The sequence below is a fragment of the Elephantulus edwardii genome, unplaced genomic scaffold (genome assembly GCF_000299155.1).
Source record: "Elephantulus edwardii isolate Elephantulus edwardi_28Jun2011 unplaced genomic scaffold, EleEdw1.0 scaffold00023, whole genome shotgun sequence".
Classification (NCBI taxonomy): domain Eukaryota; kingdom Metazoa; phylum Chordata; class Mammalia; order Macroscelidea; family Macroscelididae; genus Elephantulus; species Elephantulus edwardii.
Window position 1 is genome coordinate 358,543 of NW_006399773.1, and position 26,985 is coordinate 385,527.

General features: G+C 41.7%; 1 protein-coding gene across 4 annotated transcripts in view; it reads left to right on the top strand.

Annotated features, from left to right (window-relative positions):
- The window catches only part of TBC1D4 (TBC1 domain family, member 4), a 262,787-nt gene that overhangs the window by 50,593 nt on the left and 185,209 nt on the right, over nucleotides 1-26,985 (top strand). The window lies entirely within an intron of this gene.

Genomic DNA, 26,985 nt, shown 5'->3' on the forward strand with positions numbered 1-26,985 from the left:
AAATTCTGTTTAAGCTACACATTTTTTTCTAATATCACCTAGCATTCCTTTAAGGTTATATTGTTGTTGTTATATGCCAGAGACACCTGTGACCCATAGCGACCTTGTGTAACAGCAGATCTGAAGCCTGCCCTGTTCTGAGCCAGTCTCATTGATTCTGATACACCAATGCCCATTACCCCAGTTACTGTATCAGTCCATCTCATCCAGGGGTCTTCCTCTCCTGTACTGTCCCTCCACCCTTCTGAGCATGATGTCCTTCTCCTACGACTGGTCTATCTTGGCCATGTGCCAAAAAGTATGTGAGATGGAACTTGAAAATCCTAGCCTCCAAGGAGAAACTTAGTTTCACTCTCTCCAAGATAGATCTATTTGTTTTCTTGGCAGTCCATGGTATGTTCAAGACTCTTCTCCAGTACTACAACTCAAACGCATCAATTCTTTTTCTATCATCCTTAGTCATTGCCTAACTCTCTGCTGCATAGCAAGTAATTGTGAAAACCATGGCCTGGATCAGACACACTTTAGTCTCTCGACTGACATCATTGCTCTTTAGTACTCTGGAGGGATCCCGGCTAGCAGGCTTTCCCCAGTGCAATTCACCTTTTGATTTCCTGGCTTCTGGTACCAAGAGTGGTGATTGTGGAGTCAAGCAAAAGGAATCTGTTAACAATCTCAATCTCTCTACCATCTATCATGGTGCTGCCAATTGGCTCAGTGGTGAGGATCTTTGTTTTCTTGCTATTTGAGCTTCAATCCATATTGAAGTCTGTAGGCCTTAACCTTCTGCAGCAAATGCCTCTGCTGGGTTCTACTCAGTTTTAGCAAGCAAGGTTATGCCATCTGCACAACACAGCTCATCCCCATTACCTATCTGTTCTCCACTCCCCCCACCCCCACCCCATTGTCACAGTAGAGGTCATCTGTAATCCTTTTGGACTAAGTTCACATAACATAATGTTCTGTCATGCTCTGTTGTACTGTATGAATACTTAGTTGTTCGTTCTCTCTGTTCATTCTCTCTTTCTACATCTGCCATACCACAGACTTGGACCATGTTTTTATTGGGTGCTAAAATGGTTGGTGGATTGAGGAATATTGGTTGGATTTTTCCTTGTGGACATTTAGAAAGGATATCTTTTTCTTTGTTCCATCCTAGCCATTTTCCTATTATTGTGCTTCTGTTAGTATCCCTGGTCATGTGGTGTGTTAAGGGTTAGGCTGCCAATGAGAGTTCATCCTCAGCACCTTCATGGGAGGAAGTGGGGCAGTGTGCACACACGGAGATTTATAGCCTTTTGAAACCCAGTCGGGCACTTCGACTTTCTGTGATGAGGTCACTATGAGTCACCATTGCCTTTGGAAGATTTTGTTAAGGTGGGAATTTTGGGGACACCTAAACTTTGTTGTCACATACTTTGGGCATGTAGACAGGAGGGACCGATCTTTGGAGAATGACGTTATGCTTGGAAGGGTTGAGGGACAGTGCATTAGAGGAAGACCTTGGATGAGATGAAGTGGCACAATTACTGGGGTAAGAGGGTAGGTGAGTCAGAGACAGTGAGAGTGGCCAGGATAGAGCAGAACTCAGAGCTATTGTGCAGTGTGTCACTGTGAGCTGTAGTCAACGTGAACAATTTCATGTTTGGCAGGGTGGATGGACAGCGCAGGAGAGGAAGACCTTTGATGAGAGTCATTGACAAAGTAACTGGAGTAATGGGGGTTGGTGTGTTGTAGACAGGGAGACTGGCTTAGGATAAAGCAGGGTTCAGAGCTATTATGTATAGGGTCACTATGAGTCGCAGGTGACTCAGTGGCACATAACAATAACAAAACCAATAGTTACGGATATGTGCACAGGCTGGAATCCTCGGGCAGCTCTGCAGGAACAAGATGGTCTTCACATTAAGATTTACAGCCCTGAACCTGATTGAGCATCTCTGGGAGTCCTAGTGCAGTGAGTTAATACTCTTAAGGCATCGTTCACAAACTCACAGTTGTCCTCAAGTTGGAACCACCTCATAGCTGACCCTCCAGTGGGATTCTGAGGCTGGAGGAGCCTGGAGCTGGAGCTGTGCTGAAGGAGATTGCCCATGTTTCTCCCTCGGATTTGAACCAACAGAGAGACTTGGCTTTTGGGTCAGCAGCCAAGTCATTGAACCTTGTTCAGATGAATAATTTGCAGTGTATTTTTAACACATAGCTAGAGATATTTGCTAACTATATTTTTGTTCAGGTATATATTCCTCTAAGTTATTAGTAAAAATCTAATTAATGTGGTCTGCCCAAGTTCAAAAGAAAAGCATGCCTGTGTGAATTGGAAAGGAAGAGGTTATGCCCTAAAAGAGCCTTTCCTCATCATTTTAATTACTGGAGAAACGAGAGTAAGGTAAAAAGTTGATGACACAGTGGGAACTTAGAGACTCTAGGCATTGTCTGTTTGCTCTATGTTGTTGTTGTTGTCGTTAAGTGCCATCGAGTCATAGGCGACTCATAACGACCCTGTGAACCAAAGACCTGAACACTTGTATAACTTTCATCCTTTCTCCAGGTTCATAGGATTTCTGGAGGCAAGCTATTTCGGAAGTGGATGCCACTCCTGCTTCAAAGCTTGCTGTATTCGGGAAGCTCCACTAAACGCTGTCCACTGTGGGTAACCATTCTCGCATTTGACACATCAGTGTCACAGTGTTCAGCTTCACAGCAACTACGAGTTACCTCTGTATAGCAAGTGGACAGACCAGGGCTATACGACCTAGAAGAATGTTTGGCCAAAAGCAATTAAAAATAGGCCTGAGAGCCGCGGATTAAAGTCACCCACCTTTGGCTTGATAGCAGCACTTTCTGTCCACTAGGCCAACTGTTATTTGCATAGTGTTGCATATTTTGTATAATGAACTTCTCTGCTAAGAACATTTGCCCAAACTGTAATAGTAATGACCAGGAAATTTTTTTTTTCAGGCATTATTTTTAAAAGCAGCATTATGAGTCATTTTGGCCACAGCTCCTTGGTATTCTGAAAGAGCAACACATTTCCACGTTGTGCACTGAGCAGAGCAGTGACTTCTCACTGGGAAAATCAGGTCATTTAAAAGCCTAGTCTGCCTATTGAGGAATTAGCTGTTACTGGTGAGTTAGCTATTTGCCAGGAGACTTTTAGTCTCTGGAGAATTGCCTACTTTTGAAAGACATCAGCTACATTTTAGTGTATCAGATCTAACTAGTTGTATATTGGGGTGATGTGGAGGAGTTAAAAATACTCCCATTTAAAAGAAAATAATTTATAATGAGACTATCACTTTAAAAATTTGTTCCAGAGAGTGTTTCATGAACTTACTGGATTCAGAAACTGTGTCTACCAAAGTTAACTTTTTTAAAGCTTTTTTCCCCCCCAAACAGCCCCCTATTTAGAGGAACATGAAAAGCACAAAGAATTCATCTATTCTCTGCCCACATTTCCCACTTGTTAACATCCTCCCACCAATTAGCCTTCGAACGCTATTTCTACATACTGTTAAACTTTTGCAAACCATTTGAGTGTTGCAAACAGTGTTTCACAGATCTTCTACTGTTTAAATAAGTCCCAAACCAAGATAACTTATTAAGTCACCACAATACTACCATCGAAATAAAAAAGTTTTGATTCATTATTGTCATCTGATCTGCAGAGCAAAATCAGATGTGACCAGTGATTACAATAATAACCTTTATGAGTTCAAGATTTGTATCAAGTGCATCTGTATTTTCTGTCTCTCTAAATGTCAATAGTTCTAGAAAAGGCTTCAGGCCTTTTGTTCTTAGGGTCACTATGAGTCATGCTCAACTTGAAGGAATCAAAAACACAGCAACTCTCCTTGAAGGGACTCTGGTGAGGTAGTGTTGTAATATACCAAGTGGCTCATGGTAAAGTCAGCAATTCAAATTCACCAGCCTCTCTGTCAAAGAAAATGAGCTGTCTCCTCCATGAGAATTAGAGCCTCAGAAGTAGGTTCTCAGCACATTTTATTAGGACACTCAGATATTGATTTGTTCCATTGTTGATGCTAATTTTTATTACTTGATGAAGAGGATGTCTGGTAGATATTTCCACTGTGAAGTTACCAAGAATTTTGAACTTGTTCATTAAGACTAAATGTTGTGAAGAGGATTGCACTTTGATGCTATTTAAATACCATGTTTTTCCTTCAGTTTTTACTACTATGATTTTTTGATTGTTAGTGGAGTCCAGTAATATGTTGGTTGAAAAATACTAATTTTTTTAATTCTATGATTCCTCTCTAATGAATTAGTTGACATGCTACAGAAAGTAGAACTCTTATCTACTCTTACCTCCTCTCTATTTGGTTAATTACCTGCTGCAGAGTGTCAAGGACTGCAGCCTACAATATGGATTGAGGCTCAATGTCAAGAAGACAAAGATTCTCAGCACTGGACCAATTGGCAGCATCAGGATGGATGGTGAAGAGATTGAGATTGTACACAGCTTTAGTTTGCTTGGCTCCACAGTCAACAGTCTTGGCACCAGCAGCCAGGAAATTAAAAGGTGCATTGCCAGGGGAAAGTCTGCTGTTAGGGACCTCTCCAAAGTACTGAAGAGCAATGCTGTCTCTCTGAAGACTAAGGTGTGTCTGATACAGGCCATGGTCTTTGCAATCACCTGTTATGCATCAGAGAGTTGGACAATGACCAAGGAGGATAGAAGGAGAATTGATGCCTTTGAGCTGTGGTGCTGGAGAATAGTATTGAGAATACCATGGACTGCTAGAAAAACAAACAGATTTGTCCTGGAAAGGGTTAAACCAGGTGGCTCCTTGGAGGCAAGGATTCTGAGGCTCCGTCTAACATACTTTGGACATATTGTGAGGAGAGACTTGTCCTTAGAGAGGGACATCATGCTTGGGAGGGTGGAGGGACGGCGCAGGAGAGGAAGGCCCTCTATGAGGTGGATTGATTCAGTGACTGGGATAATTGGGATGGGAGTGTTGGAGACAGTGCGATTGGCACAGGACAGAGCGGAGTTTAGGGCTGTTGTACATAGGGTCGCTGTGAGTTGCAAGCGACTTGACGGCACATAACAACAAACAACAACAACCTATTCATACTAATGGGGACTGATGAATTCCTCCCCCCAGCGGACGTTGTGCTTGGAAAAGTGTAGGGATCAGTAAAAGAGAGGAAGTGACTCAATGACATGGATTGACACAGTGACAACTGGTCTTAAGAGGATGGTGTGGGATGGGGCAGAATTTCCGTCTCCTATATATTGTAGATTCAATAGCCCCTGGTAACCTCATCATTTTGATCATCCTATCGTCTATTACTATCATTGTCTTCAAACACAGATGCCACAGCTTTGGCCAATGAAAATGCCTCTGTGTAGATTCTGTGTGTTTTTAATATTCTGTGTAATTCTTTGAGCATGTCCTTTTGACATAAAACATATTCTCGACTCCTTTCATACTTACCCTCTCCCAGCCTGGGAACCAGCCCTTGATTACTGGAGTAGACACTAGGAAACAAAAATCTAGTCATTTGAGGGCCCCGTTGCATCTAGATTTTGTTGGTGAACAGACTTATTAAAGTTTCATATGCTTATACACACATTTGTTTAAATTCAATTCTTGATGTTAATTTTTCCATGTTTTAATAACCACATGTTAACACCACTTCTAATTCCAGTTCTGCACTACTGTATCCTAGACTCCCTTTATAATTTGTTTCTCCCTGTTCTATCAATGAGAAACTTGCCATCTGTTATCCTTCATTTATTTTCTTATTTGCTTGATATCCTGTTTGTAACCGGTATCCTGGCCAGATAGGCAATTTTCCAGGCTCTCTCATGTTGTCACCTCATTGTACATGCTTGACCTGATTGGCCAAGTCCTAACGAATGTTATTTATCACTTTATTCCAAGAAGGTACACTGTCATCTTCTTGGCACCTTCCCATGGATGTGCAAATGTGCAAGTAATAAAATCTTTTACTTCTTGGTATTTTCATTGTCATACACATTAGAAACAGAAGAGATAATTGCTTTTCTTTATGATAGAGATTATTGCCTGCTGTAACATTTTAATATCTGTATTTAGAAATTGTAAAGATCGAACTGCAAGCTTTTGGGTTCTATTGGCAGAAGTCTGTTTTTCTGAGTACTCTTTAAAAGACATCATCTAAAGAGAACATCTACTGGAAGATGTGCGAGTATAACTTTGATATCACAGTGCAATTTTCTCCAGGTGTATGTTTTATTTGCATGTTTATTCCTCCTCTCTTAATATGGTGAATAGGACTGGGTGTGACAAAAGCAGCAGTTCTTCTAAAAAATGAATTCTTAGCACCTTCAAATGAAACCAGAACAATGCTGGTGAGTTGACGCCAATGCATGGTGATCCCATATGCATCAGAGTAGAATTGTGTTTTCCATGGAGGTTTCAGTCACTGTTTCTTTGGAAATATATCAATTGACTTTTCTTCTGAGATGCCTCTGGGGGGACTAAAGATTCCAACCTTTCAGTTAGCAGCTGAGTATGTGAATGGTTTGCACCACCCACAGGCTTATCTTAACCCTTGTTGTTGGGTGCCTTCAGGTTGACTGTTACTCACAGTGGCTCTCTGAACAACACATCAGAACCTTGCCCTATTCCTGTAATCTCTGTCCTGCTCAAGCCCACTGTGGTACTCCAGTTCATGTCAGCCCACCCCATTAAGGATTGTCCTCTTTTTCACAGACACTTTTCCTTTCCAGCATGATGTCTCTCTCCAAAGACTAGTTCTTCCTGCAAACATGCTCAGAGTAAGCTGAGATGTAGTGTCACCATCCTTGGGGCACTAAGCTGCACTTTCTTCACGACAGGTTTGCTTTTCTTTTTTTAACAGTCTCTGATATATTCAGTACTCTTCTCCATAAACACAGTTAAAAAACATCAGTTCTTCTTTGATCGTTATACATTGTATAACCCTTGTTCACTGTCTTAACCCTTCATTCTTCTAAATCCTCCTTGCTCACCAGATTTTGTTAAATTTATGTGTACACGAGGCTATGTTATCTATATGTTCTTCCCAGAGTAGAAAGGACCTACATCCCCAACATCAGCACAGATTATAGGTGCCTAATAAATACTTATTTTGCTGAATGATATATCAAAGATTTGCTTACATGAAAATGTAGTTTGATGACAAGAGTATAACAAAATCCAGTTTCTTTTCATCATTACACTGTTGCCAGTGATGGTTAAGAAAATCAGAATGTATCTCTAAAAATTTAGAAAACAGAAAATGTAGGGAGAAAGTTTCCCTTAATCCTCCCACTCAAATGCTTGATAGATTTAGGACATCATTTCCTTCAGAGTTCTTAGGAATGAAGATGTGCATGGATCACAGTTAAAACCCAGATTGCTTTTGAGAATCATGTGTTTATATTGTTATTCCTGTCTGTAAATCAGCTAGCAAATTATATAACTAACAAATTCAAGGTCATCTTCTATAATTGATTGCATAAAATGACTTTGTGTAACTATTGTAAAATCTGTTGACGTCCTTATCACTTTTTGACCTACCTTCTTCAGTATCCTAGCCTGAGTTCACCACTTCCAGAACCTTTCAGGAACACTGGTTGAATCCATCTCATTTTAAGCCACAAGGTGTGATTTATCTAGTCTTTGAATGACAGCAAGAATTTTTTCAGTTACATTGGAAGGCATTTGACTCTGTGGATCATAACAAACTGTGGCTGACTCTGAGAAGAAGGGGAATCCAGAACACTTGATTGTGCTAATGAGAAACCTATACTTGTATCAGGAGGCTGTTGTCAGAACAAAGCAAGGAAACACCGCATGGTTCAAAATTGGGAAGGGTGTACGCCTGGGCTGGATCCTGTCTCCATACCTTTTCAATCTTTGTACCAAACAGGTTATCCGGGAGGCTGGGCTCTATGAGGAGAAATGTGGCATCAGGATTGGAGGAAGAATCATCAACAATCTGTATTATGCAGATGACACAATATTGCTTGCTGAAACTGAGGAGGACCTGAAGCACTTGTTGTGGAAGGTCAGGGACTACAGTCTTCAGTATGGACTGAGACTCAATATCTAGAAAACAAACAAACAAACAAACAAACAAAGATTCTCACCTCTGGGCCCATTGGCAGCATCATAATGGATGGTGAACAGGTTGAGATTGTTCAGTTTTGGTTTGCTTGGATCCACAGTCAACACTCTTGGCACCAGCAGCCAGGAAATTTCTTTTAAGTATTGTGATGGGAAAGTCTGCAGTTAGAGACCTTTCTAAAGTGCTGAAGTGCAAAGATGTCAGTCTGGAAACTAAGGTATACCTGATACATGCCATGGTCTTTGCAATCACTTGCTGTGCATCAGAGAGCTGAACAATGACTAAGGATGATAGAAGGAGAATTGATGCCTTTGAGCTGTGGTGTTGCAGAAGAGTATTGAGTATACCATGGGCTGCTAAGAGAATGAACACGTTTGCCCTGGAGAGGGTGAAGCCGGTCTGCTCCTTGGAGGCAAGGCTTCTGACGCTTCGTTTGACATACTTTGGACATGTTGCAAGGAGGGACCGATCCTTGGAGAGGGACATCATGCTTGGGAGGGTTGAGGGATGGCGCAGGAGAGGAAGACCCTCTATGAGGTAGATTGATTTAGTGACTGGGGTAAGGGGGTAGGTGTGTCGGAGATGGTGAGATTGGCACAGGACAGAGCAGAGTTTAGGGCTGTTGTTCATAGGGGCGCTATGAGTTGCAGGCAACTCGACGACACATAACAACAACACCAACACATTGGAAGGTGTGTGGGTGGACTAGTGTGGAAGGCAAGTGTGCATAAATAAACACACTCAAGAATACATCTGAGACGACTTGCACAATGGACAGGGGGTGGAGACAGGAGCTATACATTATGGAGGAGAAGATCCCTAATGACAGTTGTGGGAAACTTAGAGGAACAAGTGTTCCCATCTGCAGAAATCAAATGAGAAGAATGGAAGATTGAAAACGGAACCAGCCATCTGCACTTCAAATAAACATTTGGTGAGTTGTAATTTCCCCATCTGTTCCTTGATGGCTTGGAGTACTGAGCTGGTGTCAAACAACACTACTTAAAAAGACAAGCCCTGCAATGTCCTCATTCTTGAGCACGCCAGTTTCTCATAACTCGGTGGTTAAGTTTGGAAGTAAGAAAGGAGAGATGCTGAGTGTGTGTGTGTGTGTGTGTGTGTGGCTGGGGGGGTGGCGTAGGGTGTTGTGGAATGAGTGGGCAGTGCAGACTGTTTTGAAAGGTGTTATGTTTAATTTAGAATTTACATAACGGCCACTTATTTCATTCTGAGGAATTAAAATTAGTTTTTCACAGGAGAGCAATTGCCAGCCTTTAAGCTCATGTGTATTTATCACAGGGAGAAAGGAATTTTTCCTGGTTTAATGAGAATCTGCAGTAACCCAGAGTGAGATGTAACTGCAGATACCGTGGGGATGTTTTCTGTAAACCTGAATCCTCAATTGTTTACTGCATAGTTATATATCTATAGCTTTCCAGATTGAACAGACTACTTGTGACAGTCAATTAATACATTGACCTCTTTGTTCTCTGGATGAAGCTCTGGGGGTGTAGTCCAGAGAGAACTGCCCTGCTAATCACCTCTCTGGCTTTTGGAATCCACCAGCGACTTACTCAGGAGAAAGAAGGACAGGCTTCTCCCAATCAATTTCGAGCCTTTCAAAAACCCTTGAGAGACTGTGAGTCAGTTCTGACTTGATGGCAAAGAGGTGTGCTTTTTTGTTCCCACCCTATAACAATTTGGAGTGACACTTAGCTCATTTTGTGTGGACCAACTCTAATTTCTCTCCTTCCTAAGATGAGTGTGTTTTGGGTGTACAAATCCCACTGTTGGAGAGTTGTTTCTTGCTCATAGAGACCCTGTTGGACAAACCATACCGGTCCTAGCCCTTTTCTGAGGCTGTAAACCATGATGGAAGCACGCTGCCATGCCTCTTTCCCAGCAGCATTTGGTGAGTTTAAACTGCCAGACTTTGTTAACAGCCTAATTATGCCACTATGGCTCTATTTTGTTACATAGATTACAAAATTGATCTAGATTTATGAAAACCAATCTCTTATTAATTAAAATTGTTATAAATCACAATAAAAAGTTACTAGTTTAAAAAAAATCTTTAAAAATCAAATGTGATTGCTAAAAAGCAAAATAATATATAAAATATATGTGCATCTGAGGAACGTAACTAGTTTTTGGTTGTTGTAATGTTCTAGCTAGTCTTCTGCGACTCATAGCGACTTTGTGTATGACAGCTCTAAACCCTGCATTATCCTGTGCCTATCTCATTGTCTCTGACACACCTACCCTTTTTACCCCAGTCACTGAATCAGTCCATCTCATCGAGGGTCGTCTTCTCCTGCACTGTCCCTCTATCCTTCTATAATGTCCCTCTCCAAGGACTGGCCTCTCCTTGCAACATGTCCAAAGTATGTCAGACAAAGCTTCAGAATCCTTGCCTCCAAGGAGCAGTTTCACCCTCTCTAGGATGAACCTGTTTGTTCTCTTAACAGTCCGTGGTATATTCAATACTCTTCTCCAGCACCACAGCTCAAAGGCATCATTTCCCCATCTATGATCCCTAGTCATTGTCTAGCTTTCTGATGCATAGCAAGTGATTGTAAAGACCATGGCCTGGATCAGGCGCACTGATTGTCTCCAGACTGACATTGTAGCTCTAGTACTTTGGGAGAGGTCTCTGACAGCAGACTTTCTCAATGCAATTTTTGGTAGGAAAAAATTTATTCTATTAAAGTTATTTAGGACTATTCTGTCCAATAGAGTAAGACAGTCTTAAAAACTTTATTTTTACGAACTGGAGGGAAGGAGTGGGCAGGGGGAAAAGTGCAACAATTAATGAATGGAAATCCAAAATATCTGTAAATTTTCTTTAAAATTAATTAAAAAACCACCTTTTTTGGGCTGTATTTCCTGAAAGGTAAGACAATAAACTATAAGGATGACATATTAAGTAATAATGATATTGACTTGTAAATGACAAATGTAAAAGTGGTAAACATTTTATTTTTGCCCCTGATGCTTTATTATGTTCCTGAACGGCTCTGTTCTGCTCTGGTGTTTATGTTATGATACATTATTTTCCTGAGTGGGGGTGTACAGGATTTCTTTTCTTTTTTTTTTTTTTAAGGTTGGAAATGAGATAAGAGTTAGTGCTTGGAAGCCATTATGAAAACTGGTGTATTGTTTGAAGGCACCTTGTCTTTTTTTTTTAAGTCTAGAAGAAAATCACAGTAGTAGCTGATATACTTGTATGTGGTGAGAGAAGCACGGGCCATCACCTCCCGTGTGATTAACTGCCTCTGAAAACCCACTGGAGGGTCAGATCCTGGTCAGCTATGAGTTGGTTCCAACTCACCTGCACACAGCACCTCCACAAAGCAGTTTTCTACATGTTAATACTTTGATAATGTCTTGGTAAGTAATCAAGGCAAATGTCTTCACCCAGCTTTCCCATTGCAGTCATGTCAGTTCTGACTCAGAGTGGCCCTTGTGACACGGACTTGAACTGCCCCACAGTTTCCATGGTTGTGACTCTTTACAGGAAGCACATCACCTCGTCTTTCCTTCATGGAATGGCTAGTGGGTTTGAACTTCCAACTCTTGCTTAGCAGCTGGGGCACTCACCCTCTCTTCCTTCTGAGTTTCTTTTATTCCAGCTTTGAAGATGTGAGAATAAGCTTTTGTCTGAGAGTGAAGTGTCGTGTTGTAGAACATGCGGAAGTGACAGAGCTGGGATTAGACCACAGGATTCTAGGCTTGGTTGTTGATGATGCTTCGACTCTCAGTCTCAAAAACCTCATTGCTGTTGAGCTGAAACTGACTCACAGCTGATGTCCAGTGGGGTTGTCGGGGCTGTAAATCGCAGAGAGGGGATTACCCGTATTTCTCCCTCAGGGCAGCGTTTGGTGGGTTTGAACTGCCTGGGAGGCCCTGCGTTTCCGTTAGCAGCACACTGTCTCCCAGGACTCAGCCCCCAGATCTCCTTCTACACTGAAGACTATCCACTTTACAGAACGATTTTTAACTTCACACTAAATTGCAACATTTAAAACATAGAATTGCTTTAAAGAGCCAATTTCCATAGTCACCACTGACTTGATGATGTGTTGACATTTGATTAAATGGGTGATATAATCATGCTTACATCAGAGTTTTAAAAGGCATGACTATGGCATGGGATTCACATGAAAGCAGGCCTGAGGTCTGCAATGAAAGTATGTCCCCTTTGCTGTGTGTGTAGCATCTTCCCCTCATTCTGATGATATCAGGTGTTGTCTCTTAGCAGTGTTTGCTGCCCTCATGGTTCAATGGTTCGGATTTCAGCTGCTGTCAAGAGGTTGGTGGTTCAAACCCATGAGCCATTCTGCAGGCAGCTGACCTGACAGTCTGCTCCTGGAAAGATTAGGAGCCTAGGAAGTCTTGTACACAGTTCTGTTGAACCTCTCAGGCTTTGGCGCCCCAGAGTGGACTTGATGGCACCTACTTTGATAGAGGAAGATACTGTGGCCTCTGAGATTGCCTGGCACCTTTAGGATTGCTTTGTTGCTCTTTAAAATGCCATCCTTGATATATGTACCCAAACCACCTGCTGAATTCATTTATTTATTCTTTTAAAATACAAATGAATTTACACCTGATAGTTCTCCCCAGTATATTTATTTGTAAAAGCACTTTGTCATTTTTGTTCTTTTATGTGATAACCTTCTCTTGAGGCCCTTTATTTATGGTTTCAAAACACTGCCCTTTGGGGCATGCTGAAAAGTGATCTTTTGTATTGCTTAAGCTATTCTTATGTTACTATAAAGTTTTCAGCTAGGAACACTATATCCGTGTTTCCTGGATTCTCTTGGTAAAGCCAACTAATATCTCTGTTTGGAGAGTTTGACTTTGTATTATTAAATAGGTTATTTAAACACGTTTAAACTGGAAATATGTGTTAGAATTCACTCTCAAATTTTTCAGTTTGCTTTATTTTTTTGCATTGTTATAGTGAGGTGACATCCTTTTGATTAAAATGGAAAATCGGATTGGGGCACAAAACGCCTGCCATTAAACAGAATAAGGAATATTAGATTTTGTGTACATGTTTTTGAGAAGCTGACCTACATTCTAGACCACATTGAAGAGGAACTGATTCTTTGCTGGTCATAAACAGCCAAACAAAACAAAAGAGAAAATTTATAGCCGGCAGCAAGAGGAAGTTTGGCAGCAGAGATGTCTGTTTTTCAGCAATCTAGACTACAGATACTCCTTGTGGTTTAAACTTAAATTATCCAAACTCAGGAACTGGACAGACTTGAATAGTCGAAGGTACTTGGGTTTCAGTCTGTAATGCTGTCGGCAAATGACGGAGCTGTGAAGTGGTACAAAATACACAGATTACATGTCTACTTTGTCCCGTGATAATAGACACGGCTTGTCACGTGAATAAATGACAGATTCACATTGCATTTTTTACTCTGCTTATGAATGTGTTTCTATAAACATGCTCATATCAAACAAAGCACACGTGTGCATGTGAATTTACATACACAGGCGTACAGATGGTAAGTGTGGGCAAATTGCTATGATATTTTTGACATTGCTGTTGTTGCTAACTGCTATAGAGTAAGCCTGTGACTCATGGCAGCCTCTTATGTTGCATAGTAGAACTGCTTTGCAGGAGTGGTTTGTTTCTACCTCCTCCACACTTGTTATCTTTATGGAAAAGAGCCCTGGTAGTGTAGTGTGTAGTGTATTGCATGAATGGAAAAGGATTGTTAGGGTCAAAAATGAACTAAACTGCACCAGCAGTTATGAAGGTAACATAGGAATGGATGAACTCTTTCATTCTGTTGCCATGAGGCAGAGCTAAGTCAATGGCATCTAGCAACTACAGGAAATAAATGAGACGAGCTGTCGTCAGGTCGAATCCAACTTCCGGTTACTTCTCTCAGATGTCAGTGTGGAACTGTAATCTGTGAGTTTTCAGTGGCAAATTTTTTTTTTGAAGTAGATCCTCAGGTCTGTCTTCTGAGGCACCTCTTTATCCTTGAACCAGCAGCCTTTAGATTAGCAGCTGATCGTGCTAACCACGTCTGCTGACCAGACTCTGCTGTAGATAACATGACAGTCCTGCAGGTCAGAATAGAATTGCCCCATACAGTTTCCAGGGCCATAATCTTTAAGGAAGTGGCTTTCTCTAGTGGAATGGCTGGTGAGTTTGAACTGGCAACCTTTCGGTTGGGAGTCTAGCACTTAGCCACTGTGCCCTTGTTCAGATACTACCCACCCCTCGGTATCTTGGAGTAAGTTCTGATGCATGGCACCCCTCTAGTGCCTCTCCAGGGGTATGCATCTTCACAGGAGACACTGCCCATCTTTCTCCTGTGAAGCTGCTGCAATAGATTTGAACCGCTGGCTTTTGGTTAATAGAACAGCATGTAGTGAAGTCACTGGTGCGTCTTTGTGTAGATAATACTAAGTATTAGCCTAAGTATTACATGCTTGCTTCCTGACTTTGATTCTATGGTTCACACTCTTCCCTCCTTTCACTTACTTCAGCTCTTCTGCCTATTGGTAAAGTTTTAGGGATTTGTTCACCAAAGTACTTCAGAAGTGATGGATATTGTTGTTACTGCTGTCAAGGAGACGAGTCTTCCTAGTTACCCTGTAAACAGCAGCGCTGAGTCTGGGCCTCTCCTGCACCCCCTTGCCACATCTGTCATGCTTGAGCCCACTATTATTATCACTACGTCAATCCATGTCCTCGAGAGTGGTCCTTTCTTTCAGTGACCTCCTTGTTCACCAGTAGGATGCCTTTTTCTAAGGACTAGCTCCTCTTGGAAATATAACCAAAGTATGTAAGATGACGTTTCACTCTCCTTGTCTCTAAGGAGTTCAGTGGCTGAATTCTAAATGCACGCTGTTTGCATTTCCTCTAAGACAGACTTGTCTGTTCTTTGGTCAGCTCAGGGGATATTCAGTACTCTTCTCCGGCACCACAACTCAAAGGCATCCGTGATCGTCCTGCCATCCGTCCTCATTGTCCAACTTTCAAATGCATACAGAGCTATTGAGAATACCCTGGCTTGGGTTAGGCACACCTTAGTTCTCAAACTGACATCTTTGCTCTCTAGCACTTTGGAGAGATCTTTGATAGATCTTCCCAATGCAGGACATCATTTGATTTCTTAACCGCTGCTGACAAGGGTGCTGACTGTGGACACAACTGAAATGAAATCGTTGACAAGCAGTTATTTGTTGACAAGTTAGTTACCGGGCATTAATGGAATGAGAGAGATGGTTTAGAAAAAATCTCTATTTAAATGATTTGAACTTAAATAGAGAGTAAAGTAAAACTCTGTGGTCAGTATGAAAATGAGGAAGACCAATGGACCAAGGTTTTGTGAGTATAGTGAAGGAGAGAGATGCTTCTGTGTAGCTTGAGAAAGCACATGCAAGCTGTAAGGGAAGTGTCAAGTGATATCTAGGTGCTTCCAGCTAGGGCCATAGTGGTGGGAGCTGCTGAGCTGCTCTGAGTTCTCTCTGAATAGTGTTGATGTCCAGGGAGTACTTGAAAGGTATTGTTGTACAGATAGTTACTCTTTTGTTGAAAGGGTTTTGGTCTGGGGATTGCATTAGTTCGTGGGGGCCTTGGAATAGAGTACCACAAACTGGATGGTTTGAAATCACAGGCTCATTCTTTTGTACTTCTGGAGATGTTGTTGTTGTTGTTAAGTGCCATTGAGTCATAGGCAACTCATAGTGACCCTATGAACACTATGAACCCTATGAAGACTGGAACACTTGTCTAACTTTCATCCTTTCTCCAGGTTCATAGGGTTTTGGAAGTGGATGCCACTCCTGCTCCCAAGCTTGTTTAATTGGGGAGCTTCACCAAACACTGTTCACCCTGGGTAACCATCTTCACATTTGATACATCAGTGTCATAGTGTTCGGCTTCACAGCAACCACAAGTTACCTCTGTGCAGCTAGTGGACAGAACAGGATTACACGACCAAAAGAATGTTTGACCAAAAACAATTAAGAACAAGCCTGAGGCCGCGAATTAAAAGTCACCCACTTTTTGGCTTGGTAGCATCACTTTCTGTCCACTAGGCCAACTGAGCTCTCTCTATGCTGTTGTTGTTAAAGTGCTGTCAGAAGAATTCCAAAATTAGGATGTCTGTGCTACTTTAGCAGCAGAAACAGTTAAACACTTGGCTGCTAACCAGAAGGTGGTTCTACCTTGGCAGAACCCACTCAGCTACTCCACAAGAAGATGACTTGACGGTCTGCTTCTGTAAAGGTGGTGCTCACGAGATCCCCGGCGGGCACGCGCCACCACTGGGGTGGCTCTGCATTGGGATGGACTCCATGAAGCCATCCGTGGCAGCAGGCACCATCCTCTTTGCTGATGACTCTAGAAGAAGGTCTTGTCTTGGGGTCTCTTCTGGTGTTCCTTGGCTTGTGGTGGCGGTCCTCCATGTGCCCGTCTTCCTGCTGCATCTCCTCACACCAAATGTGATTGGAACTCACCCTACCCCTGCATGGCTTCTTGCTAAGTGAACCAACTAAAGCGGCAAAGATCCTGTAACCAGAAAGATAACACACAAGTAACAGATAATTTGAAGTTCATCTTTTTGAGAGGCACAGTTTAGTTCACAGCAGGGACATTTTGCAGTTGCTTTTGTTTTGCGCATTAATAACCTTTTGTGGTTGTCAACAGACTTAATTGTGCAAGACTGCTTTCCAGTCCTTCTGTGTGTTTGCTCTGTCAAGTAAGAAGTTGCTGAATAGTTCCTAGAATATTTTACAAGCTTTACTAGGAAATAAATTCCAACTTGTGGTCAGCAAGAACAAACATTCTTTGATACATATCCATTTCTGCTCATCTGTCTGGAATCATAGGATTAGCGAGCACCAACCCTAACAAAAATGATCACCACTCCTGGTTATTAGCTGTCAGCATGTTTCCTATGAAATCATTTACTGAATAAAACTCGATATGTGACTTTCACATTACCTAAAGTGATTGAAAAGAATCCCCAAATCCTGTATCGAAGAATTTTTCAGTTCACAAAATGATTGTTGGAGCAATGGCACATTCATGATTTTTCTTCTTTAAAGTTTTTATTAAATTTTATTAATTTTAGTGAACACTTACAGAGATTTTGGATTTCCATTCATTCATTGTTGCACTATTTTCTCTACCCCCCAGTTCGTTCCTCTTTTTTTTTCTTTTTCCCCTTGAAAATCTGTTTTAATTGTCCCATTACCACAGTGCTTGTCAAAGCCAGTTCTGATTAATCTCCTTTGTCAGTGTGTCCTTTGCCATTCCCTATCACTCCTCCCTGAGAGAGATTTCATCCTGATTCTCTTAGCTACTTCCTGCTGAAAAGAGACGCTGTAGGTTTCAGGGTGAAGATCTTCTCTCACTACTCTAAAGGGCCTCTTTGGCAAAAGGAAACACGTAGACTATTGTGGAGATTGATTTTGGAATTTAGATGCACTGTTATCAATTGTGCTTGCGAGATAATGAAACCTGAGGTCTAAAAAGAGATCAAAGGGCCACAAAAGAACTAAAACCAGGAAGACCTTAAAATTGGGACTGTGTAGTAAAAGAGCTGTGGCGTTATGACACAATGGAGGTTTTTGTTTACAGTCTCACAGAGGAGCCTGCCTTCCTCCCCCTTCACTACCTAGAATCAGTCGAAGAAGACAGTGTCTGGGACTGATTGCTTTCCCTCCTTTGCGTGGTTTTCAGGCTAGCTTCCTTTGTTGTTTAATCCCTTCCTTTCCTTTTCACCTACTTGCATACTTCTTTTTTTTTTTTTAAGTTTTAAGGAAAACCTCTTTTTCTTAAAATAAGTGATGATTTCTGTGGTAAGGTATTGGTGCTAACAAACCACCTCTTGTTACAAACAGTGCCTCTCTGTATGCGCATTGCTGTAGTAGCCGGGAGGATGGGGGTGGGCGGAGTTGGAGACCTGTTCTTAAGCCAGTGTTGAGGAGAAGGAAGGAGTTAGTACAGCAAGCTAGTGAGATACTTCATGAAAATGGACAGATGAGCGCTAGTGTGGTGGAACCCACAGGTGTTCCTTGGCTCGTGGCAGCAAATAGAAAACTTTCCTACCCTGTCATGTGGGTTGTTTTGTTTAACATGGAGCAGATTTCTATTTAAGTGACTTGGTGGTAGAGTGTGTTATGTGTTCATTTACTAACCTAAAGATCAGGAGTTTGAATCAGCATTCCAAGGGAGAAGGGTGGGTTGTTACTGTTGTTATGGGCTGTCGAGTCAGCTGTGACTCACAGTGACCCTATGAACCCTGCCCTATCTTGAGCCAGTCTCACTGGCTCTGACACACCTGCCCCCACTGCTCTGGTCACTGGGTCAGTCCATCTCATGCAGGGTCTTCCTTTCCTGTGCTGACCCTCTACTCTTCCAAGCATGACATCTCTAAGGACTGATTCGTCCTGGCGACGTGTCCAAAGTATGTGAAACGGAGCTGCAAAATCCTTGCCTCCAAAGAGCAACTTGGTTTCACCCTCTCGAGGTCAGACCTGTTTGTTCTCTTGGCAGTCAGTGGTGTATTCAATCCTCTTTTCCAGCCCCACTCAAAGGCATTGATTCTTCATCTGTCAGCCTTAGTCATTGACTAAAGATGACAGAAAGGGGAGTAGTCACCTGTAAAGATTTACAGCCTCAGACACCTGGTGAAAGGTAGCCATGTGTTTTATTTATATGTGTGTGTGCATATATATAAATTTAATATAGTTATTAGTATAAATACAGGAAAACTGTTCTGACTTTCTGTTGACAGAGGACAAATGCCAACTCTCTGGTTCCAGTTTGTGATTACACTGGGCTAATGTTTATAGTTTCCAATGAAGAAGGCTAATGCTTTTTGGGACTCTTTCTGTCCAAGATTGACTCTGGTGTAATGCCATTATATTTGTATTTCCCATAAATGATTAACCTAACTAATAGGGAAGGAAGCTCTCAAATTGGCTGGCTCTATTAGAGTTTTATTTGTCTTAAGACTATAAAGCAGTTTTAAAGGTAATTGATAGGTAGTGCTTAAACATACAAAAGTAATCCTCTTTTTCTTTAATCCAAGTGCAGCTGGATACATGACTGAATTTTGCTGTTTATTTTGCTGATATGGACAAAAAAATAAAATTAGTGGTCTTTAGATGCCGTCCAGCTGGTTCTAACACATAGTGACCCTAAAAACAGTGGGACAGCACTCTGCTGTCTCACAGCCTCCATTACTTACCTTGCATTGAGGAGTTTTATCCTTCCCTCAGTGTCAATTTTTAATAGAAAAATCCTATTTTAGTCATTATTTTACTGGCAAAAATGTTACGTTGATGTTACCGTTGAGAAGCTTCCTTCTGGCATAGTCATTAAAGAGAATTCAGTTAATGTGTATGTATCAAGTGCATCCATTTTTAAAGGTTGGTTTGCATAATGTAGGGGATTGAATTTTTCCAGTGGCTCCTTTTTGAAAAAGAAACATTTATTGTAGAAATTATGATAGTTTAAAACAGAATTAATTTCTCGTAGTATTTAGTGGATCTTTGATGCTTATCTCAAGGGTTTAAAGGAGCTCTGGTGCCATAGTCCATGCTTGTGGGACTGCAAAACAAATGGCCATTACAAAGACAGAGGAGAAAGGAAATGCCAAAATGGATGTCTGAGGAAACCATAAAAATTGCATTAAAGCACTGAGAAGCCAAAACAAAGGCAAGAGATGCTGAAGTAGGAGAGATGAATAGAAGATTTCAAAGAGCAGCTTGAGAAGACAAAGCCAAGTATTATAATGGAAAAAGCAGCGAACTGAGATTGGAGAATTAAAAAGGGAGAACTCACTCAGCATTTCTCAAGCTGAAAGAACTGAAAAACAAATCCAAGCCTTGACTAGTAATACTGAGAGATGCCACAGGCAAAATCTTGAGTGACCCAGGAAGCATTAAAAGAAGATGGAAGGAACACACAGAATCACTGTAACAAAAAGAATTGGTCAACACTGAGGAATTTCAGGAAGTGCTGTATGAACAAGAAGCAGTGGTAACAAAGGAAGAAGTTCAAACTGTGCTGATGACACTGCCAAAATAATAAGGTCCCAGGAATAGATGGGATACTGACTGACTTGTTTCAACTAATGGATGAGCGAACCCTGGACATGCTTGGCAGTCTATGCCAAGAAGTTTGGAGGAGAGCTGCCTGGCTGGCTGTCTGGAAGAAATCCATATTTGTTTCCATTCCTAAGAAAGGTGATCCAACACAATGCAGGAATTATGGAACAATATAATTAATACCACATGCAAGCAAAATATTGCTGAAAATAATCCAACTACCAGAAATTCAAGCTGAGTTTAGAAGAGGCCGTGGCACAAGGGAAATAATTGCTGATGTCAGATGGATCCTGGATGAAAACTGAGAAAACCAGAAGAATGTTTATCTGTGTTTTATTGACTATTCAAAGGCATTTGACTGAGTGGATCACAACAAACTATGGCTAATATTGAGAAGAATGGGAATCCTAGAACAATTAATAGTTCTCATATGATATCTATACTTAGATCAAGATGCTATTGTCTTAACAGAACAAGGGAACAGTGGTTTAAAATCAAGAAGGATGTGTGTCAGGATTGTATCCTTTCTCCATACCTATTCAGTCTGTATGTAGGACAAGTAATCTATTAAGCTGGACTCTATAAAGAAGAATATGGTGTTAGGATTGGGATAAAACTCATCAACTTATGTAATGCAGATGACACAACTTTGCTTGCTGAAAGTGAGGAGGACCTGAAGGGCTTACTGCAAAAGATCAAAGACTATAACCTTCAATATAGATTTATCTCAACATCCAGTAAACAAAGGTCCTTACCACTCAGCCTATTGATGGAGAAAGGTTTGAAACATTAGGAATTCATCTTACTTGGATTTATAATCAACACACTTGATACCAGCAACCAGGATATCAGGAGAAGTGTTGTTTTGGGCAAGGCCCCCATCAGGGACCTCTCCAGAATACTGAAGAGCAGTGATTTCAGTTTGAAGATCAATGTTTGCATGATTCAAACCATAGTCTTCTAAATCACTTGCTGTGCATCTGAGAGCTGGACATTGAATAAGGATGACAGAAGAATTGATTCCTTTGAGTTGTGATGTTGGAGAAGGGTAGTGAATACTACCATTGACTGCCAAAAGAATGAACCAGTGTATCTTAGACAAGGTGCAGCAGAGTGTACCTTGGAGGCAAGAATGACAAAGCTTCGTCTAGCCTACTTTGGACCCGTTGCGAGGAGAGGTTGTTCCTTGGAAAGGTGAAGGGTCAGTGAGAGAGAGGATGATGGATTGTCACAGTGGCTGCTGCAGTGAGCTCAAGTGTATCAGAGATGGTGCAGAGGGCACAGGACAGGGCAGGATTCAGATCTCTTGTTCAAAGAATCGTTATGAGTTGTATTCGACTTGATTCAATGGCACCTAACAACAACAACAACAACCACCACCACCACCACCAAAACAACAACAAGTCAAGAGTTTCAGTCTACAATCTTCTCTGCAGGAGAAAGAAGGACAATTTCCTCCTATAAGTGGGGCTCAGGTTTTAGATTGGTAACCTCAGAAACCCAGTGGAGGGATCCTATTAGTTGGGACTGACACAGTAAAGGTCAGTGAGTAAAGGTTTAAGATGGAGACAAATGAAGTAGTGTAGGAAGTGTATGGACTAAGCCTCGTGCCTCAATTATTAGGAAGCAAAGGGACACATGGATCTTCTTCTGTAACTGTTGAAGAGACAGTGACTTCTCAACTTCACATCAGAATGATTTTATTTTCAGAGCCATTGTTTGACACTTTCTTTTCAACCTAATAGGAAACTTCATGAAATAGGGGGCAGAGAGACCCATCATCTTTCTTCACTATTTTAAATAAAATATGGATCCATAACATTAGCCTCATGGGATAAGAGTATTTAATAGTCTAAATGTGCATATAGAAGTTCCTTTGTATATCATGAGCACATGTAGGGTAGAAAAGAAAATGAAATGAAAGCACCAAAAATATAATTCATCATTGAACTCATCCCAGTATCAGTCATTAAGCTAAGTTACAGTAATTACTCTTGGAGCAAATAATGTTTTTTTACTTTAGAGTATGGCTCTGTTTTGCTCAGATAACTGTAGCATTTAAAGTACCTCTTGTTTGTTTACAATATTAAAGGAAATTAGGCAAGTGTTTTTAAAAAGGCTAAAATGGTTTTATTACAAGTATGATTCGTTCTCTTTGACCAGTGTGTAATAAATGCACTGATTCATATCATTCATTTTTTCCGCTTCCAAGTTTCTATACACAGCCAATAGTGCACCTTCGTACTCCTTTGAAGTATAATTGTTCTTAGCAAAAATAGTTATTCTAGAGTTCTTGTTTTAGAACATTTTGTAACAGGAAGGCATGTGTAAATATACTCCAAAGGCAAATGTAACAACAGGGTTTCCGATTCAATTTCTTATTGAACTGGACAGAGGGCTCTCTATACCAAGCCCCAGGCATGTACAGAGCTGCAGCGGACACAGCGTTATTCTCAAGGACGTTTGTAGTTAGTTGGTGGAATAGTTAGGGAGAATGAAATGAGGAATGAGAGATAAAAATTAATACTGGGATGTCTCCAAGAATGGAGAGATTTTGTCTCACTTTAAGGATCAGTAAAGACTTTGTGAACAAGGTGGTTGGTTTGTTTCATGGTTATTATTCTGAAAAACAGACTGACCCCTGGTGTTATTTTCTTTCTTAATAATATTTTATTTGCTGTGCAGAGGTAAATTGTGGTTGCTGTGATGCTGAACACTGACACTGATGTGTCAAATGCAATAATGGTCACCCATGGTAGACAGAATTTGGTGGAGCTCCCCGATTAAAACAAGCTTGGAAGCAGGAGTGGCATCCACTTCCGAAATAGCTTGCCTCTGGAAACCCTATGAACTTGGAGAAATGATGAAAGTTATATAAGTGTCTAGGTCTTTTGTTCATAGGGAGCTATGAGTTGTCTATGGCTCGACGGCACTTAACAACAACAACAACAACAACAAACAACAACAACAATAATAATATTTTAGGTAATGGTTGACATAGCCTGTGAGGCTTTCCTTAACAACTTTTATGGCGCTCTGGTGACTTAGTGCTGCTATCACGTCAGGCGGAGAACCTAAAGGTCTGTGTGAGAACCTAAAGATACTTCTTGGGAGAAAGGTGGGCAGTCTCCTCCCTTGAAGATTTGCAGCTGGGAAACCTGACCGAGAATTGCTCTAGATGGAAACGAATTTGGCAGCAGTTGGTTTAGTTTGAGATGCTAACAGTTTGTATTCAAATTCTGTCATGCCATTGGTTACAATGTGTCAGCATTATCATGATTTCAGTTCTATTTCCATTGATCTAGCTTCCTCTTCCCTTCTTTGCCTTGGCCTCATAGAGTTAATTGGTTAAAGGAGACACATAACTAACTCATGAAGGATGCTGTTTAATTTATGAGCCAATCTGGAAGGTGTCTTGTCAAAAGAATTTCAATTTGAAGTTCAAAAGATTTCTTGGGCCAATAGCTTTAGCTTCTATTGGTTTCGTAAGGGTGGCCATTTTTTGTTTAAATTATGTATTCTGCCTCCCCCCACCCTGAATCCTCCCCCCACCCTGGACCTTCTCTTGTGTCCTCTGATTGGAACTGTAGGTAGTGATAGGCTGCCTGGCTCTTCTGGGCTGAGGTGAGAAGAGGCTGTGATTTGGGGGCTGAGTCTTACTTAGTCTCTTTTAGTCTTTGTTTCCCTTCATTTCCTTTTAATCCACAGGAGTAGGAACCAGTGGTTAGGTCTTGGTGGCTCACAAGTTTTTAAGACCCCAGAAGGTACTTGCCAGACTAAGAAACCAAACATTATTTTGTGGAGTACGTTATTGACAATGGACTCAGTTGTCCTCTGAGACTATAATCTCAAGTTTTTGACTCAGTAAACTAACCGGAAGCAGCCAACATTGTTCGGATGTGTCTAGGAAATCCTGTAGCTGTGCTTCCTATGTGGTTTGTTATAGCCTAGTGGTAAGAAGCTGCACTACAATCCCGGAGGCATGTGGTTCGAATCTACCAGTTGTTCCACAGGAGAATGATGAACAATCTCTTACTATGCAATTGATGGACTCTGGAAACCTGCCAGAGGGTCAGCTGTGAATCCTTTCCAACTCCACAGGACACAACAACAACAGCAACATATGTGTAGCAAACTTAAACGTGTGTATATGCCTATAGAAATTCCTTAAACACGCATGTTTGTGCATTTACTTTTTATCTATCTATCTATCTATCTATCTATCTATCTATCTATCTATCTATCTATCTATCTATCTATCTTTGGAAGTAGGAGTGGCATCCATTTTCTCAACCACATGCCTCCAGAAACTCTATGAGCTTTGATAAATATCGATAGTTGTAGAAGGGCTGCAGGCCTTTTGCTCATAGGGTCGTGAGGAGTAGTGCTCAACTGAAGCCAATCAATAATACACACACCCCCCCACACACACCCCCACTCCATATCTGTGGAACCACACAATTTGTTTTTCTCCTGTTGTTGCATATGCTACAGCTTTTACTAAAATTACCCCCTTTTCCTGTGTGCTTTTTTGCGTCTTTATTTACTCTGGCTTCCTTGTGTTGACTTCATCCGTATTCAGATTGTCCTTCTCATTACCAAAAGTGACATGCGTCTACTGTCTCGGGAGTTCTGGTAGCCTAGTGGGTGAGAATTGCACTGCTCAAACTTGCTGTTGCATCTCAGAGAGCGTTACCTACAAGTGTGACTGCTGGATCATAAGGTATTTCTGTTTGTAAATGTTGGAGGAAGCGGCACACTTTTTTCCTGTAACGGTTATACCATTTAGTGGTGCTCTGGCAGGCGAGTGGATAGAGAGTTGCACTGCCAAGTGAAAGCCAGATGGTTTGTATCCCCCAGTTGTTCGTGGGCGAAGGCTAAGCTCCTTCCTCTCATCCAGCTTACAGCCTCTGAAAACCCACTGGAGGGAGGGTCAGCTTGGAGTCTGTTCTAACTTGACGGTGATGAGTCCTCGAGAGACTTTGTACCACTTTGTGGTTCTACTGCAGTGTGTGCGTTCTTAGGCCCAACAACTTCGCCAGCGTTTGCTTTTCTCCCTTGGCTCTATCAGTGCCTTTTTTTTTTGCCATCATGAGATGTGCAGAGGCAGCACAAATGCCTTGTCCTCTCGGAGCTCGGCCCAGTTGTCCTCTTGGCTTACCACTTATCTGAAGGAAACATGGAAAGCAAATGGGGCAAAGCGATGGCGATTTTCCTAATGCTTTGTTGTCAACGTGCGAGGAGGGTATCACTTGATAAGCGATTCTCGCCATTTCAGAGGAAGAGATGCTTTAATTTGTTGACTGGACACCTGAGGTCAGACTGACTAACCAGGTTATGAAGCTGCTCACCTCATTCCTACTTTTAGTAAGGGCTCTGCGTTTTGTATTCAGTCGAGGTCAGTTTTCTGAAGATGTGGTTTCACTTTCTGGACGCGGCAGTTCTCTGGTCGCATGGTCTCTTGCTTTAATGCATTCTCAGAAGACTTTCTCTCTATGTCCCCATTACATCTGTGTGCCTTAGATGTAACTGGTTAAGTTATAAAACCAAACTACTCCTTGGTATTGTGTCGGAACTGATTCATAGCTGCCTCTCCTCTTTTGGGTTTCTGAGACTGTAAATCCCAGTGGGGGCAATGCCTGTCTCACTCCCTCAGAATTGCTAGTGGGCTTGAACTGCCAAAAAGGTGTGAGAGCACACCACAGGGATTATGGTGCCAGAGCTCCTTAATTACGTTCCTGTGACCATCGAGTGGGGACAGACGTGTAGCTGACTCTCCAGCTGACCCTTCAGGGGGTTTTCAGAGGCTGTAAATCACAGGGGAGGAGATTACACATATTTCTCCTATGGAGCAACTGGTAGATTCAAACCTCGTGCCTTTGGCTCGGCGTCACAGCCCCTTCGCACTGGGCCACCAGAATTGAGTAGATTTGTATAATATGTGCAGTTACTGGAAAATCTTTGTTGTTTCTGATGATGCTGTAGTATGTTTTCATGGAGATCCAGTATGACACCTGCTTTCTTGTCGTTTTAGGCCATAGAGTTCTCATAATGCAACTCTAATACGACAGACTAGAACTGCTCCGTACAGCTTCCTTTGCCATAGGCTTTAGAGGAAGAAAACTTTAGCGATGTGGTACATGATGTTCTGGACTTCACACTGCGGAGAGCAGACAATTCAAATCCATGAGTTCCTCTGCAGAAGAATGACGGGCAATCTCTCCCTCTGAAGACTTACAGCCCCTGAAGCTTAAGAGGGTTACCAGGGCCTGGAATTGACTAGGTGGCAATGAACTTGAATCTTTATGTGAGCAGAGCATCACATTTTGCTTCCTTGAAATGACTTGTGGATTTGAACTACCAATGTTTTGGTTAGCAGCCAGACATTTAACCTTGTACCACTGGCCTTCTTTGACTCCTGCTTATTTTTTTGAAAATAGAAAAAAAAGTGTCAGTAGTTTAGAGCGTTCTAAGCTAAAAGAGCTCGCTGCTGCAGAGCCCGTTTGGGCTCATAACAGCGCTCCTTTGGCTTCCTGAGGCTGGAAGCGTTAAGGGGAGGAGACTTCCCGTCTTTCTCCTGTGGAGCCGCTGGTGGTTTTGAACCATTGGAGGTGGACAGGCAGCCTATTGGTGAGCAGTACAACACATTGCGGAGCTGCCAGGTTGCTCCTAGGTTAGAAGCATACACTTGTGAGTTTCTTGCTTATTTATCACACAAAAACCTCTACTTGACAAGCATGTTCTTGTATCTATAGTTTCTAACTTCAGAAGGAAGGCTGC